Genomic DNA, 16825 nt, shown 5'->3' with positions numbered 1-16825 from the left:
TTCTTCCTCAGCCCAGAGGCAATGAGGATGAGAGGATGAGAAAGAAAACTCCTTCCCCCTAGATTTTCAAAAACTTTAAAGACTAATGATGGAAAAGGGCTGCAGTTTGAAACACGAAAGGTCAAGGTAGCCTACTAAAAACACAGCGAATATATAACTTCTCATGGGAATCTCCCAGGCGTGAGATTATTCTGAGATTTTCAATCTTATAGTTAAATAGTAATATATCAAAAAGATGGTGAAAATAGTTGCTTTATAAAATGTTCAGGAGTCAGTCATTTAACTCTCACAAAATGTCAGCAGCTTTATTCACAGGCCTTAAACTTAGGAAACTTGAGATATGAGTATTTAAGAAAACATCCTTCAAAAATAAACAAACTTCCACTTAAGATTAACTTGGAATAAAACATTAAGTGAGTCATTTTCACAAAGCAATCATTTGCCTATTTCTAACCCCTGATAGAATTTATACAGAAGCAATGTGGTGGTCAGATTCATGCATCTGCCACCAAAGAGGTACCTTGTGTAAAGAAAGCCTCTGGGTATATATAAGAAATTTGCCAGAGGTTCTGAGAAGTTGAATCACAGCCTCAAATTTCTTGAACCCTAGGCACCAGTCACCAATAAGCTGCTGTCATCAGCAACTGTATCAGACGTATTTAGTGCTCTGGCCTACATCTTGGCTTCACCTCTGATTTCAGCCAAACCTGGACATTCTGTGCAGTATTTAACTCATTTTTTACTGACAATGTTTTGCCTCAACTGTTGGCATCTTAGCTTTCTGCATCCAACTCTCTCATCCACACATGAATAGCTTAGAAGTAGAAGGAAATTAATGGGATGACTCTCAACCAATGGGGAACTTGAGTTGATTAATAGTTCTCTCTCCATCCTGGCTTTTGAGTGGACAATTTTAAAAGACATTTTATAGTCTTCTTAGCATGGTCTCAAAGCCCCAATTGCCCACACATGTAACCTTAAATGAGCTTTTCTTCCCCTTCTTTGTTCTGACATCCAACCTGCTCTTTGGAGTTACCTTCCCAAATGCCATCTGGAAACAAGTCAGACTCTGCGTTCAGGGGAACTTAAGCTAAAACACAATCAAATCATCACACTGGTATTTGTTAAACTAGGTTTATTTCTAAGGAAATTTTTTTTTCTATATTCCCTTCCCCACAGGGGGCAAAAAAAAAATTTTATTACTGTGCCCATTTCTCTTTCTCACTGTGTAGCCTGTAGCTACCATTGTATGCCCCCAATCAGCCCATTCCTCCATGCATGCAGCCATCTCAACTTGCCCTATTAAAGATACATTCATTCTTCAGAGCTTTTCTGAGTATCCTCCCCATTCAAGTTTTCCAAGTCTGAGTCCGGGCCTTGAAATGTTCTTTGTGTAGAACAGAATCTAGTTAAAGCAGTAGGACAATTGGTGAGAGCACAGCATATGTTTACAGTAACTTTCTGAAGGCAATGCCCCTTTCATAATGTCAAACACAAAGGAACAATCCTGGTTGTAGCCATAATATAAATCTTGTAAAATTTACCCAATCATTTACTCTGGAAACTAAAATGATCCCAGAAGCAGAACTGAGACATAATATAACTGCAGAAAACTACAAAATATTTTTTCAGTGGTAACCCATTTGCTTTGCTATAGAAACACTGGCAGAGTTAATGTTCTAATGACCTAAAAGTATGTTCTCTTTCAATGATGCTTTCTTACACGTGTTAATATTTTTTTGAAAAAATATTTTACATATCCCTATAACCTACTAAAATATTGCAGTTCTTTACAATTGTTTCCCTTTTGCATGTACAAGGTATTAAGTCAACTCGGCATACATCATGTCATGCTCCACAACTAACAGACATGAATATACGTCTCCAAGAATGTAGTATATCTCTTTGTGCAAAGAAATTGTATTTCAACAAGGATACTTAGAAAGATCCTTATTAAATACTTATGTACATACAGATGTGTGTGCAGTTAAGACTCTACAATTTTTACACAAAATCCATTGTTTCTTACTTAAAATTTGTAAAGGCAAACTATAAATTTTGCTATTCCATAAGGAAGAAACCTGAAACATTGACAATTACACATAGCATGTTCATTGCTGGAGGTTACATAGGATTTGCTACAGACTTAATGGCTAGATATTGCACATGTATACTCAGAGGCATACATGTATTTTACTTTCACATTTATTTTCCAATAGGAAATCAGAGAAGAAAACTGGAAAACCAAAATAAAAAAGGAATGTTTATCTTCTGTTTCAATAAGACAATTTACATAAAGGTATTGGAAAAAAAATTCAGTTCATTGCTTCACTAAGGAATCAACAGAAATCATGATAAAAGATATCTTGATTTTTATTCTTGATATAGATAAGCAAAGTAAATATTTTCTAAACATTTTTCTATTTATTCTATGTTTATATTTTGATGTATGTGTGCGCACTTGTTTATCCAAGTCAGTGTGTGTTTTTTGTTTGTTGGTTTTTATACTGGACTGTAGAGAACATGTGCTGCTAAGAAAGGCATCTTTTGCTTAGACCCAAGACAGAAATCAATTTTCCCCCAAAAAAGGAACAACCCAAAATTCATCCCACCATCTTGGCATAGGTAGAAAACATTAATAACAAAGGGAGAGATGAGAGAAAATCAGAGTAATCAGAAACAAATAAGAGTAAAAACAATATTTGGTGCTAAATAAACATCTAAGAGTATCAGAAACAATCGGTGTCTTTCAATTGTTACTTAGTCCTCTTATAAGACATGGATGTTGAGAAGTCGTAGACAGATAATAAAAATTTACCTAATCTGAACAATTATGCTGCATAAGAGGGTTATTAAAAAATGAGAAGAGGCACTTGGAGGGAGAGAGAGAGAGAAAGAGAGAACAGTTAGACTGAACAAAAATAGAGAATTTTGAAATCCATAAGCAAGTCCTATTGGCTATGTTTTCATATCCCACCAGTTTCTTTCCAAAGACATTACAATAGTCTCCTAACTGGTCTTACTGATGTACCACTTATCTCCCTATGGTCTTTTATTTCCATCATAGGCAGAGGAATCTATTTAAAAGGGTTTTTTTTTTAGATTTTATTTTATTTATTTGAGAGAGAGAGAGAGAACAAGCAGGGAGGAAGGGCAGAGGGAGAGGGAGAAGCAGGCTCCCCGCTGAGCAGGGAGCCCGATGCAGGATTCTATCCCAGGACCCCGGAATCATGACTTGAGCTGAAGGCAGACACGTAATGGACTGAGCCACCCAGGTACCCCAGAGGAATCCATTTAAAACACAGACATATTAGTTAAAGTAAAAACTTGCTAGCTGATATGACAGACTAACCCTTTCCAATAAGGTACAACATCCAAAATAATAAAAGTTTTATAAAAAATTATTTATCACTAATGTCAAAATGCAAACTGTTTTTTTTTTAAATTATTTATTTATTTATTTATTTGAGAGAGAGAGAGCGATCATGTGCAGGGGAGGGGCAGAGGAAGAGGGAGAGAATCTCAAGCAGACTCCCTGCTGAGTGGGGAGACCAACTCGGAGCTCAAACTCACAACCAAGATGGTGACCTGAGTTGAAATCAAGAGTCAGAGGCTCAACAGGTTGAGTCACCCAAGTGCCCTGCAAACTGGTTTTGTATGTATAGGTTGAGTTCTTCTCCATGTGGTCATTTAAAGACTCAAGTTCTATATTCCATTTCCTACATTTAATTTACAGGGCTACATCAAAATGGAAAGGAAACAGTGGTGAGCGTTCTGATTCCATGTTCTCTCAGATGTGTTGGGATAATATTTCTGGTTCTATGTACCCGTTCCCACAGCTTCTGCATGCTTGGCAACTACAGCCTTTTTGAGAAGATACCTTGAACTGCAGAAACTGCTTTGCCCAGAGGCGCTGAAATCCAAAAGTCTGCCCAGGGCTGCCCACAGCCAATGACTGACTACTGCAGGTATGTGAAAGCCCAGATCTCTTACCTCAAGGTGGTACAATGCTGCAAAGTGATTTATATTCTAAAACACCCAGAGGAATCTGCTGACGTGAGGATTTCACTTGAAACTGCATTCATGTTTCACTTTCTTACATTCTCCTCCCTCATCAGTTTCTTTAAAAATCACCTGCACATCAATCTGCAGCTCAGAGGAACACAGCCTTCCTCTGTGTTCACTCTGCTCCAGACACACTACTGTCCTTGCTCCCTCTTGCCAGCGCACCTCAGTGTCAGAGATTTGTAACTGCTTCACTTTCTACCTGGAATACCGTTTTCCCACATGTTGACATGGTCTGCTCTTTTACTTCCTTCAGGTATTTACTCAAATATCACCTAATCAGGGAAGTCTTTCATGACCACCCCATATCCTTAGCCCCTCTCAGTACATCCTCTTTCCCCCTTACCATCCTATTCTCCCCAACATTCATCTTCATCTGACACACTATATATTTACTTACGCTTGCTAACTGATGGTATTCCATGCTAGGATATAGAGCCCATGTGGAATACCAACTTTGTGTCCATTCCCCAGCTACATTACAGCACCTGGTATAGTACCTAGGTCTACAGTAGACATTCAGCATGTATTTTTGAATAAGGTGTACAAGAGAATGACTACGCAAAATGGAACTACAAAATAAACAGTATATAATTTTCATTCTATAATTAAGCTTTGTGTTGCCTTTTTAATGCCCAAAATCAAAGAAATCTTGTAAGAATGATTACTGATAAATATCCAAACTAGTTGTGCCTCAGTAGTCTACTGCAGAAATAATTGTCATCTTCATTGTAGGCAGATATGGTAAGCAGCACATGTTGTAGGATATCGCCTTAGCCAAACTTAGATCGGACCGGTATGGAATATGCTATATAACAGTTCATGGAATAAGGACTTCTGATAGTACAATGATCAATATATGCCTACTCTGCTAAAGCTGCCAATAAGTTGAACACATTTACTGAGGACAAAATACATGGTGTAGAGGCCTTCTCATAGTTTTGTGCTGTTAGAGAATAAAAAGCTATGTGACAAAAATAACCTTCACAATTAAATTCTTATACAACAAATGAAAGAAAGTAAAAGTTTCCTAATAGTTTTTCAGGACCGAGCAAGCTTGGAAAGGAATGAGCTGTAAGGATAATGCTGAGGTGGTAAACACATTAATAAATCAAAAGAGAAAGAGAATCAAGCATGAAATCAAGAGTGAATTTTAAAGGTAACTTGATCAGAACATCAGGAAAGGCAGTTGGAGACAGGAGACTGTTAGAAAAAGGTCTGAAGCCAGACTGCAGGGCTGGGTACATATTATCCTTTCCCTCTATTTTTTTTTTTGTCCTGAAGAGAGATGTCCTCTGTCACTGGTTTGCTGGCTCTTAGGATCACTGATAACTATAAAGAAACTTGGAGTGAAGTTGAGTCAAGTCCTTTCTAGATGACACATATAGTGAGATGGAGTCAGGCTGTCTGTCCACTATTATCCACAATGTGAGCACCTAAGTTTTAATCTGAACAAGGGACTTATGACTGAAAGTATATCACTATATTGGCATATTATATTGACTTTCTGATAATGTTCTAAAGCCAGTTGAGTAGGAGAGAGAAAATGCCACTGGGTACAAATTGTGGCATCAATTCTCTGCCAGACTGATCAATTGGATTTATATATTACCTCCAGCTACTTTCTTAAAATCTATAGATTTACTTTCTCTTCAGTGCATACCTCGCAGCTTAAATAATTGCAAATTCAAATACATTTTAAAAGAACTGAACAGGCTTTAGATTAAAAATGCATGAACATTGTTGTTTTAACCACTCTTAATTATTTACTAATTTAACTTAATACATTCATCTTCTCCCCCCCCCACCACTACTATTCCCCTAAAGATAAAGATTCCACAGAGCTTCCATTTTCATCCTTCAAATGATTTGGAACTGTTTTAATCAATAAAAGAAATATAATATGTATATAGAGATTTTTAGATCCATTAAACTGGATCATTAAAAAATATCAGAAGTTCTGAATTACAAATCCTCTGCCCTCAGTCCTAAAAACCTCTCTTACAATTATAAGATTTTAAAATCCGTTCATTAGACATCAATGTTGTATAAAGAGAATTAAAAATACATCTACTCAAAAAGTCTTCTAGCAGAATACAGAATACTGAAGTCTTTTATGCATGAAATCTTTGTACAAAATTGCAAAGCTCAGACGGTAACCCCAAACATAATATCACTTGCAGAAAATTTAATGTATATCAAGGAAATTCATCAAAAATAAATAATACAAAGACTTACCTATCTAATAATTTTGCTTTACATTTTGGATATCAAGAGAAATTACTTAGGTAATCTTTCACTAGAAAAAATTAAGAAATGAACAGTTTAAAATTGGTAGCTTCTTATGTCATAATTTAAACGCACATTGCTTAGAAGTATAATACTAATGAAGTATATTTACTGAATATTTATGATTTACTAGGCAATATGCTAACGCATTAACATACATTAATTTAATCTGATTTCACAAACACCCAGTAAGTTAAGAGTAATTATCTCCATTTTACAGATCCAGAAACAGACCTAAAGAGGTTAAATAGATTTATGGTTGATGCCAGAGATTGAGCTAACATGGAAGGCTATCTTCTCCAATAAATACTTACAAATATTGGATCAAAGAGAGCATAAGCTGTTTAGATAAGTAACCAACCACAAAAGAAAGTTAAATCCCAAATTTTCAGAAACTCAACTCAAAATCTTAATCATGCAGTGACTCCAAGCCAAAGTCAAATGGCTCAATGGAGTACCTGAGCCAGATATAGACCTTGAGGCTTATCCAAACCTCTAATGGGGAAGAAATTCATGTCATAAACTACAAGAGCTTCAACTGATTTAGTTACATCAAGCAGGTAGTCATGAAAAACTCCCATATCCATGAAAAAGAAACTAGAAATATTGAAAGCAAAAATACCTTTCGACTTCTTGTGGCCATAAAAATATAAAGAGACATAAGAAAAAATAGAGAATCCTCATAGTTTGTTCATACATTGCTGTGGGATCCAAATTCACAATAGACATATACTGCCTAGACACAAAACAAAACAAAACCAAAAAAAAAAAAAAAAAGTGAAATCTCCCAGGACAGATGCTTCCTAAACCAAGACACATAACTTCCCTACAAAAAACCCCAAAAAAACAAAAAAACAAAAAACGTAAACTTTCACAGGATAAACACACAAAAATAAAGTACACAATGAAATGAAACATCATCAGAGAAAGTAAGATGATAAAGGTATCATACATAATATCTCACATCAAGAAATAGAAATAAGGAACAATCAAAATGACTTTAAAAACGAGTGTGGTTTTTTATGGACTGAATGTTTGTGTCCCATAAAAATTCACGTGTTGAGGCCCTAACTTTCAACATGATGATATTTGGAAGTGGGACCTTCAGGAGGTAATTAAATTTAGATGAGGTCATAAGGATGGGATCCCATGAAGGGATTAGCGTCTTTAAAAGAAGAGAAAGAAAGACCAGAGCCCTTCTCCCTCCCCACGTGAGGACACAGAAAGAAGGTGGTTATCTGCAAGGCAGAAAACAGGCTTTCAACATAAACTGAATTGGCCAGCACCCTCATCTTGGACTTTCCAGCCTCCGGAACTGTGAGAAATAAGTATCTGTTATTTAAGCTACCCAGTCTATGGTATTTGTCATAACTGCCTAACCTAAGGCAGTGATTAATATAGTCACAGAAATTTTTTAAAAAGTTGTAAATTATAAACAAAAGACAGGACAATGTCAAATCAAAATAGAATGGTCTAAAAAAGAACCAAAATTTCTTCTATAAAAATCTAAAAACATATTTCATTAGTCCGTGTGGACTGCCATAACAAAATTCCACAGACAGGGAGGCTTAAAAAAACAGAAATATGCTCTCTCACAGTTCTAGAAGTTGGAAGTCCAAGATTAAGGTGCCAGTAGGGTTGAATTCTGGTGAAATTTCTCTCTTCAAATTACTAACAGAGCCCTTTTACTGTGTTCTCACGTGGCCTTTTCTCTATGTGGACACATGGAAAGAGATGCTCTGGTATCTCATTCTTCTTATAAGGATAATAGTCACATCAGATTAAGACACCACCCTTATTACCCCATTTAGCCTTAATTACCTTCTTAAAGGCCATATCTCCAAATTTAGCAAAATTGGGGGTTAAGGCTTCAACATATGAATTTGGGAGAAACACTATTCAGTCCATAACAGTTCTTAAAATTAAATACAAACATATTGAAAGGATCTGTGACTTAAAAGATCTGAATAAATCATCAACAGTGCAGCACAAGAGAATAAGACATAGATAATATGAAAAGAAGTTGCTAAAAGATAGGAATTAACTTTTAAGATTTTGTTTCCTTTTAATGTTATACACTTTCACTGCCATGTAAAATACTTTTTTCAAGACTATCTTTACCCCAGTGTCTCCAGTAATTCCTAGGAAAACATATTGGTAAAATTATGTGTTCCATGTCTTTTATCTACCAGCCAAATGAAGAAATGTCTTTGAGTAAATAGAAAAATGTATAGAGATCCATGAAGAGCCATGTCTTAGTAGTAGAACTAGAGTAAATATTATCACAAATTTAAACTAAAAATGCTTAAAACCAAATATCTAAAGAAGTAAGTTGGCCAAACTGTAACTCAACTGTTTTCCAAAACAAACTTCAATACTCTTGAAAGGAAGACAGTAAAATCTAAACACACAATAATGCAATATTCATTATATACAATATCTAGTTGAAAATTAGGAGAAATAAAGAGAATGCTGAGAAGATGGTGGAGTAGAAAGCACCACAAAAATAACACCAGCAAAAATTTGAATCAAAACCCAAAAAAAAAAAAAAAAAAGGAATAGTAGAAATGGTAAAGATGGGGTGAAAATGGCATATTTTAATTCATTTAAAAAGTATTTATGATGAGGCGCCTGGGTGGCTCAGTCGTTAAGCCTCTGCCTTCAGCTCAGGGCGTGATCCTGGTGTTCTGGGATCGAGCCCCACATCAGGCTCCTCCGCTGGGAGCCTGCTTCTTCCTCTCCCACTCCTCCTGCTTGTGTTCCCTCTCTCTCTGCTGTCTCTATCTCTCTGTCAAATAAATAAATAAAATCTTAAAAAAGAAAGTATTTATGATATAATTAAATGTTTAATACAAAGTATAACAATAATATATTACAGGAATTATAATAAATAAAACTGAAAGATATTATAGTTTCAGCATATGAAGAGATGGGAAAACTGAAGTACAGTGTAAGGTGATATACAAAATTACATATTACTTGAGGATAAATTCTCATAAGTTAGTGGTATATATTATGAGCCCAACAGCATTCACAAAACAAAATAAAATAAACAAAATAAAACAGAAATACAGCAAATAAGCCAATAGAGATAAAATGAAATACTTAAAAATATTGATAATCTACAGGAAGAAATAAAAAGAGCAAAAAAAGTACAAAAAATAGATGAACAGATAATATTTTAGTAATATCATATATATAATTATGTATATTATATATTATTTATTGTATTATACATATAATTATAGTAAATAAATGTCTAAATATGTAAAAGACAAATGTTGTTAGACCTAATAAAAATCAAGACCCAATGATATGATGTGTACAAGAAACTTAGTTGGAATATTAAGGATATGAATAGGTTTTAAGTAAAGAATGGAAAATATTCTATTATGCAAATCTTGTACTTAGGAAAGCAGAAATGACTGTATTAATATCAAAATATGCTTCAAGGAAAGGGATACTATAAGGGATAATAAAAGACATTTTATAGTCTTAAAACATCAATGTTTTAGAAGCTAGAACAGTTCTAAAGGTATATACATCTAGGGGCGCCTGGGTGGCACAGCGGTTAAGCGTCTGCCTTCGGCTCAGGGCGTGATCCTGGCGTCATGGGATCGAGCCCCACATCAGGCTCCTCTGCTATGAGCCTGCTTCTTCCTCTCCCACTCCCCCTGCTTGTGTTCCCTCTCTCGCTGGCTGTCTCTATCTCTGTCAAATAAATAAATAAAATCTTAAAAAAAAAAAATTAAAAAAAAATAAATAAAGGTATATACATCCAAAAGCTGAGTTAAAAAAAAAGAAAAAGAAAAAAACAAACAGAAACAAAAAACGAAATAGCAAAATCCACAATTTGAGTGAGAGACTTGAAACATCTCTCTCTTAATAATTAATATAAAAAAGAATAAGGAAAATCAGTAAGATTACAGAAAGTTTGACAATACTATCACATAATCTCATTGATATATAAAGAATATCGCACCTAAAAGCAGTTGGATACACATTTTTTCCAAATGCACAGAAAAGGTTCACTAAGGTAGAGTATATAACAGCCCATAAAACAAGTCTCAAACAATTTAGAAAAATTTAAACAACAAAGAGTATATTTACTGACCATAATAGATTTAAATGAGAAATCGCTGGGACCTGGGTGGCTCAGGTGGTTAAGTGTCTGACTTTTGATCTCAGCTCAAGTTTTAACCTCAGGGTCACGAGTTCAAGTCCCTCATTGGGCTCCACACTGGGCACGGAGCCTACTTAAAAAATAATAATAATTGGGGTGCTCAGGTGGCTCAGTCAGTTAGGCATCTGCCTTTGATTCAGGTCATAATCTCAGGGTCCTGGGATCAATCCCCACATCTGACTTCCTACTCAGTGGGGAGCCTGCTTCTCCCACTCCTTCTGCCTGCCACTCCCCCTGTTTGTGCTCGCTCTCTCTCTCCCCCCTCTCACTCTGTCAAATAAATAAATAAAATCTTAAAAAAATAAAAATTAAAAAAAAATTGAGAAATCATTAAAAACATGTAGAAAACAACAAATTTATGGAAATTTCACAATATACTTCTAAATAATCCATGGTAAAAGAAAAAATCACAAGGAAAAATAGAAAATATTTTGTATAAAATATAAAAACACAATATAGACACAACTTTTGACATAGAATGCAGCTAAAGCAAAGATTAGGGGAAATTCACGCCTTTAAGGGGGTATGTGAGGAAATTTTAAAAGCTTTAAAAAAAATCAATAAATTTTCTATCAGATATTTAAAGAATAAATAATACCAGTTCTACACAAACTCTTCCAGATTGAAAGAGTGGGGATATTTCCCAATCCATTCTATAGGACCATGGCCCCAATCCATTCTATAAGACCATAACCCTAGCACCAAAATCAGACGATACTGCAATAAAACAAAAACAAACTACCTACCAATATCCCTCATAAACCTAGATGTAAAATATGCTTAACTGACTTTTAGCTAATTAAACTCAATGTGTAAAAAGGATACTATAAGTGGAGAATTATCCCATAAATGCATGCTGATATAGCATTCAAAAATGAATGCAACTCACATTAAAAGACAAAAAATCATAATTATGCGATCATCTTGATAGACACAGCAAAAGCATTTGGCAAAATCCAGCAGACATTCCTCATAAAAACTCAGCAAATTTAGAATAAAAAGGAATTTTGGGGGCACTTGGGTGGCTCAATCTGTTAAGTGTCTGACTCTTGATTTCAGCTCAGGTCATGATCTCAGGGTTGTAAAATCGAGCCCTGCTTAAAATTCTCTCTCTTCCTATCCCTCTGCCCCTCCACGCCCCCCCCCCGATGCTGCTCTCACTCCCTCTCTCTAAAAAAAAATGAAAAGTGGGGCGCCTGGGTGGCACAGTGGTTAAGCATCTGCCTTCGGCTCAGGGCGTGATCCTGGCGTTATGGGATGGAGCCCCACGTCAGGCTCCTCTGCTATGAGCCTGCTTCTTCCTCTCCCACTCCCCCTACTTGTGTTCCCTCTCTCGCTGGCTGTCTCTATCTCTGTCAAATAAATAAATAAAATCTTTAAAAAAAAATAAAAAAAATAAAAAAATAAAAAAAATGAAAAGAAACAAAAAAGAAGTTTTTAAAAGGCCATTTAAGAAAAAAACTACAGCTAACATCATACTTTACGGTGAAATAGTGAAATACAAATGCTTTTCCCCTAAGATGAGGAACAAAGAAAAAATGTCCACTCTAAGCATTTGTATTCAACTCAATGTCAAAAACTGTGAAGGGTCTGTGATTTTACCCTACTTGAAAGCTAAAAAGCTTCCACAATTTTTTGAATGAAGGCAGAAAACATGAGACTCCTGGATCAGAGACAAAGAATATTAGTTCTCAAAGCATAACAAGCGGCATGAGTTTCATATTCACATCAATTCCCCCTGACCCCTAAATCCCATGAAGCTACATGCAGGGGTAGTTTAGGTGACTGTTGCATATGCAATGAATTTGCATCATAGCTAAGGAACCCCAAGACTAAAGATACCTAATTTTTTATTAGGAGCTATAATAAACCTGACAAACAATTTGCTCCAAAGAGAGATTATCTCTATTGTACTGGATATCTCTATTGTATTGCTTATTAATCAGTCCTGCTCTCTGCTCTGGAGGGAGACACTGTATCTTCCAAGACCATTCACTATACTTTGTTGTTGAAAAGAATAAAGATTATCAATGCCTCTCTTCACAAACATACAGAAACATGAGAGACATGGGGAGAATTGCCTATCAATCATGTTCAGCCATCAATTCTACATCATCTTAGCTTCTGAAAAATTTCCCCAGACAGAGGATGGGCAAAGCTACGTAATTAGTATATTTGTTTCATTTAATTAAAGCTATTTCAAACAGACTACAAGCAACAGAATGAGGCCAACCTGTAGTACTGTAGTATAATCCTAACTCCTAGGATCCTAACCCAACCCAAATCCCATAAAATTTCAGTATCTACCTTAGAAAGGTAGATGGCTTTCCACTTAGGTTTCTTTATTGACCTTTCCACTTGACTTAAGGCATTAACCCAGGCTTAGTAGGATGTACTAGCAGTTGCGGAGACTCTGCCTTGGCCCAAAAGGGGAAGAGTAGGAAAATTCTATCATCGATAACTACCCTTGCCAATAAGTCTGATCTAAATGCCTTCCATGATCAAGGAGCTATCAACAATCACTTCAACTAAAATCCAAGACAAATTTTTACCATGTTTTCTATGACTTCTGTTGTAGGGAAAACTCCCCCAAGAATATTCATAAATAAAGCATCTGTTGTTATTCCTCTGAGAAGTTCCTCCCAACTTCAATCCCAAGGAAACAAGGCTGACCTAATTTTGGAGAGAGCTTGCAGTCATCTGAGAGCCACATGATCTATTGGTGGTGCTTCCTTAAACACTTGGAGCTATTTTATAACCATTCCTAGGGTGTCATCACAGTGTTTTCAGGAGGAAACCAAGTTCATGCCTAGATTCTGTATAAGAGGCATTAATTCCAGGGGCACAAGAAAGTATTATTGCGGCCCTTCCAAGTGAGACGTACAAGAGTTGGAGGGCACAGATCAACCCTACCTCTGATATAGCCTCCTGGCTTGCTGATAAATCTTAAAATTACCAATTTAGTACAAGTAACAGTCTGGTCATAGTTTTTAAAGGGTAGACCAAGAAAAGTCAGCGTAATGCATCCTGTTTGTCTACACCACCAGCCAGGTGGCTTTCATCTGCCTAAAAAAAGAGACTGAGATCGTAGGCAAAGAAAATATCCATAAAAATCTACTGTTTTCCTACAACTTAAGGAAGTTGTAGGAATGGGGCCATTCCTGTTGTTTCCAATAGACTCCTCAGTAAGTTTAATGGGAATGACAATCTGATTTTAGTCAAAGCTTTCTGTTGATGAACAGCAAACCCAGAAGTCAGTTAAATGTGAACTTGTCACAATTTTGGAGTGCTGCACAAGGTTATTTTCCTTCATGAGTAAGGCTGCAGGATGGTTCTAAATGATTAAGATCAGTAATGCCAGTTTCACCTCCCTAGGCGCCTGTTTGGTGTTCCACCTCCACAAAATTGGTTATGTTCCATTTCTTTTTTATTTTCTTTATTTTTTTCCTGCTGCATTCAAGGTTCCCAGGTGTCCCTTACTGGAGGATACCCTGACCAGCCTGCCCAAACCAGCCCTGGTAAGGTATTCCATATTCTTCCAGCTCTGCCCTCAGGGAGAAAATGTGCACTTTTGGAGGTTAAGGCTTGGAATCAGGCAGATGCCAGGTACCCTATACCCTCAATGCCCCTAGTATGACCTCGCCTTTCTCGACATTGCCATGTTCCAAGTTCCTAGCTCCCCTGAACTGAGCGGTCTGCGCATGTGTAGTCTGCACCCTGCGGCAGGCTTTTGGCTGCTGGGGCTCTCCACACTTCTGTACCTCAGGCAGGAAGCCAACCGTGTAAATGGCCTCTAGGGTGGAGACAGCCCACCACCAGAAAATCTATCTGAGGTAGCACCTTCAAACTGTTCCCAATCCCCACTTGGAATGGGGGCCTGATGAGTTACTGGGCTTCTCCAGCAATGGCAGCTCCCAGGTATCAATTGTTAAATGATACCCGGTTTAGTCATCTGGCCCGCCTGTGAAAGGCAGTCAAGATTCCTCCAGCTCTGCCTTCAGCAGGAAGATTAAAGCACGTTAATGTTTAGAATTAGGCAAACACCCGGTACTTCCAATAACCTGCTCCTGTGACTCAGGCTCTGCCAGCACATGCCCTGCTCCAGATCCCTGGCAACAGTGAACTGGCAAGTGGCGCATGTGCAGTTCGTACCTCGTCAACCATCCTTGGGCAGCCTGGCCTTCCAGGCCAGCAGAGCCACAGCCCATCATACCCAACCACCTGAATAACCTCCAGGATGGAAGAAACCCACACCCTGGACATCACTGTGAGGCGCTCGCTGAAAGGGGCGATAGTCAGAGCCCACATGGACTTACTGTTTCTTAGGGTCCCAGGCTTCTGCAGCAATCAAAGCTACCCAGTGTCTCTTATTGGTGGGTGTCGCAGCCAGTCCACACAGTCCACCCTTAGCACGGCAGTCCAGATTACGCCAGCCCAGCCTTTGGCACAAATGTGTGTATTTATGCAGGATAGGGCTTGGAATCAGGCACATGCCTTTCAACTCCAGGAACCTGCACCCCCGGCGCGGACACTCCTCTTCCGAGGTTCCCGCTTTGCCAAGTGCCCGGCTACTCTCAGCTGCGCCTGCGTGCACATGCGCAGTAGCGCTCATAAGCAAGCTGCTGTAAAGCTGGTCCTCAAAACCAGTGGAACTCTGGCCACGTTGGAACCCACTTCATAGTTTCCAGCTTGAAAAGGAACCCACCTTCTGAAAATCACCCTGAAGTAACATACGCAAATGGGCCACAGTCAGTCCGTATGTAGGTTTGCAGCCTCATGGGGTCTGGGCTTCACAAAGACCTAGCATCCCAGGTGTCTCCTACTGGAGGGATACCCTATCCTGCCAGCCAGGCCCCTCCCTCACGAGAGAGTTGAAAACCTCCAACTCTGCTTTCCACGGGAATATGCTCCAATGGCAGGTAGGCATTGCGACTTTACGCTGACATTTTAGACCCTCCCAGTGCCGTCTCCTGTGACCCAGCCTCTCCTGTTCCGGGTCCCTGGCAAGCTTCTAGTGTATTCCACTTGAATACAGGCATACTTCTATCGTCATTTTATTGCACTTGGCTTTATTTTGCTTCACAGATACTGCCTTTTTTTTTTTTTTTAATAAATTAAGTTTGTGGCAATCCTGCATTAAGCAAGTCAGTTGGCTTCATTTTTCCAACAGCATTTGCTCACTTCATGTCTCTGTTACATTTTGGTAATTCTCACATTTCAAACATTTTCATTATTATATTCGTTATGGTAATCTGTGATCGGTGATTATGATTGGGTGAAAACTCAGATAATAGCATTTTTTAGTAACAAAGTACTTTTCAATTAAGGTATGTACGTTGTTTTTTTTAGAATGCTATTACACACTTTATAATAAGAGTACAGTATAGTGTAAAAATAAATTTTACATTGGAAAACTGAAAAATTCATTTGACTTGCTTTATTGTATTCTTCACTTTATTGCGGTAGTCTGGAACTAAGGTAAGCTTATATTTTTAATGTCATCTCTTTTCTAATCATCTCCTAGTTATACCAAGAATGTTCTTCCAAAGAGATCTGATGTGAGAATGAGAAGAGCTTTTTTATAAAACTTGCAGAGACCCATTATGTCTCTGACTTTCGCCCACAAGAGCCACTGTGGGAGGCAATAAGCAGTATTCTCACCACATGGTCATTATCCTTATAATTTAGGACAATGCCAATCCAATAGGAGAACCAAGTTAGCTAAATTAGAATTATATTTGAATCCCCCACACTGTCTTTTGGAACATGTACAAACTAGGCTGGCCTGGAGTTGATGTTAGTTTGGGGCAAGAAAGCTGCATCATTTCCAACATAGATCAGAGTAGAATTCCTAATTCTAAAAATAGAATCCTAGTCTTTTGTCTTGTTCTTTACACAACAAGCAGCTGTTGGGAGATGATCCATTTTTGGAAACATCCACCTTCAGTGACCCAACCGGCCCAAAGTAGGTGAACCAGTAAGAGGTAAGGGAGGTAGTTTCTTCATAAACATTCTTAATCAGATTAAGGTGTTTTCTTTCTATTCCTATATTCCTAGTTTGCTGGGATTTTTTTTTCTTTATATTATTAACGAAGAATGGGTAGAAAATTTTGTTAAATGCTTTTGTTTGCATTTAAAACTACTCTTAGAGATTTTCTTTTAGTAATATAATGAATCACATTTATTGATTTCTTGGACTTAAGAGCAAATTTGTATTACCAGAATAGATATTATGTATTATTTATATATATATCCTTATATATTTTTGTATATATTATCTTTATATCT

The 16825-nt window shown here is 37.3% G+C and overlaps 1 long non-coding RNA gene across 1 annotated transcript in view; it reads left to right on the top strand.

Moving 5' to 3' along the window:
• Positions 1-16825, top strand: part of LOC117796689 — a 463405-nt gene that overhangs the window by 289699 nt on the left and 156881 nt on the right. The window contains exon 4 of the long non-coding RNA XR_004621313.1: positions 3840-3968. This is a non-coding gene — a long non-coding RNA (uncharacterized LOC117796689). The remainder of the gene's footprint in view (positions 1-3839; positions 3969-16825) is intronic.

Source organism: Ailuropoda melanoleuca, chromosome 16 (genome assembly GCF_002007445.2).
Source record: "Ailuropoda melanoleuca isolate Jingjing chromosome 16, ASM200744v2, whole genome shotgun sequence".
Taxonomy (NCBI): domain Eukaryota; kingdom Metazoa; phylum Chordata; class Mammalia; order Carnivora; family Ursidae; genus Ailuropoda; species Ailuropoda melanoleuca.
Note: the sequence above shows the minus strand (reverse complement) of the source record. Positions and strands in the feature narration are given on the sequence as shown.